The sequence below is a fragment of the Bufo bufo genome, chromosome 3 (assembly GCF_905171765.1).
Source record: "Bufo bufo chromosome 3, aBufBuf1.1, whole genome shotgun sequence".
Classification (NCBI taxonomy): Eukaryota; Metazoa; Chordata; class Amphibia; order Anura; family Bufonidae; genus Bufo; species Bufo bufo.
The window spans coordinates 647,155,118-647,157,054 of NC_053391.1; the positions used below are offsets into that span (position 1 = coordinate 647,155,118).

The following is a 1,937-nucleotide window of genomic DNA, read 5'->3' on the forward strand; positions in this document are numbered from 1 at the left end:
CAGACGCCCCCATCCTTGTGACTGGACTGGAAAGCTTCACCTTCCATAAAATCCTTGGAGAGGGTGGTTATGGTAAAGTGAGTATTAGGAATTCTTGGGACTTCTTCCTCATGTGTGTCATGTGTGTCGCAGTAATATCACTCTAGGGATGTCAACGCTTCATGTCTTCTCATCAGGTCTCATGGCAAGACAGGCCTTTCTTCCAGTTCTAATGCTCTGTCTCCTACAGGTCATGCTGGCCACACATCCCGCCTGCCAACAACAACTGGCAGTGAAGCTGGTGAAGAAGAGGGTCCTGCTTCAGGACTTTAAAGACACTGTCCTGATTGAGCGACAGGTCCTGGAGGTGACTGGGAAGAGTCCATTGTTTACCCATGCTTATGCCACCTTCCAGACCAAGGTAAGAGTCTGATCCATTATCGAGGCTTGATCAGTGGGTTAGCTATACCGATCCCAACTGAGGAGGCTGCAGGACCTTTACTATAATATTTTAGAAACCTGGATCATATTTTCTGTCTTTTATCATAGGACTATGCCTTCTTCATCATGGAGTTTCTTAGCGGAGGAGATCTAAGTGGCCTCATGAGAGCCAACGCCCTATTCACCGTTCCAGTCACCAGGTAAGACAGAACATGGATATATTAGATAAAACTGACGATTGCTGTCAGGAACATGCAGCTTTGTGTCATTATTAGTCTGGTAGTTTAATGGGTGAAATGTTGATATTCTTTCTTTTTGCCATCAGATTTATGTCAGCTGAGATCATCTGTGGGCTGCAGTTTCTCCACACCAGAGGCATCATACACAGGGACATAAAACCAGCCAATATCTTAATGAACAGCGCCGGTCACTTGAAGATCGCCGATTTTGGTCTTGCCGTGATGAACATCTTTGGGGATAAGAAGATCTCAGAATATGCCGGAACTCTTAGATACATGGCTCCTGAGGTGAGGAATCATCGACTGCACATGCTACTAAGCTGTTTCTTTCTACAGGGCTGGACAGCTGCATGACTTCTGCTGGCCTGAACAATGTTCTAACTCTTATTGTCTGCTGGATGTTTTCACAGATTCTTCTACGGAAGCCCTACAACACGGCAGTGGACTGGTTCTCAGCTGGTGTGATGATATATGAGATGGCTACTGGCAAATATCCATTCAATGCCGGTATACTGCCTGAAACAATCGAAAAGTCACTGATCAATGATGTTCCCACCTACCCAAAAGGCCTCAACCCCCAAGCTAGAGACCTTATAGTGGGGGTGAGTAGAAAGACACATAGCAGTAATACAGCAGCTAAATATTATGAAAATGAGGACATTGAAAATCAAGGATAGCATTGCAACGTGTGATGGAATGAATGTCTTTATTCTACATTTTTCCAGCTCTTAAACAAGTCACCAGAGAGTCGCCAGTTAGCGGTAGATAACATCAGGGAACATCCGTTTTTCATGGAAATCAACTGGACAGATATAGAGGGAGCAGGAGCTCGTCCACCATTCCAACTAGGACCAGTAAGTAAATGATCCAGAGAAGATGTGGCTAGTAGTACAGTTCCATTGTGTTCCTTCTTTATCAACACCGCTTTTGGTATGTTCTCTCCATAGCCACCAGTGATGACATTGACAAAAATCGATGACATTCTGTCCTCCACCGAAGCCAATAAGTCACCAATGGCTGAAAGAGATCAACAACTGTTCTGTGGATTCACATTTGCCAATGAGAACTGGCAGGTCGTAAAGCCAATTAAAGAACCTTTCATACGACCACGCAGGTGAGTCATTGTAGCTGAGAGGGGAATACGGATGGGGATTATTGGAGATTCCCTGTGAATCTGTGCAGTGTGGATTCCATTCACTGGCTTATAGTCTGCTCATGGGTGGACAGAGCAAACTTGAATGGGGTGGCCATTTTGCAAGGCTATTTCATTTCATTTCC

At 44.9% G+C, this 1,937-nt stretch overlaps 1 long non-coding RNA gene across 1 annotated transcript; it reads left to right on the forward strand.

The window, feature by feature from the left end:
- Positions 1–571: 571 nt before the first annotated feature.
- LOC120994174 lies at positions 572–1,155 on the forward strand. Its single transcript, XR_005777346.1, has 3 exons — positions 572–620; positions 757–947; positions 1,070–1,155. It is a non-coding gene; the product is annotated as an uncharacterized LOC120994174 (long non-coding RNA).
- Positions 1,156–1,937: the final 782 nt, after the last annotated feature.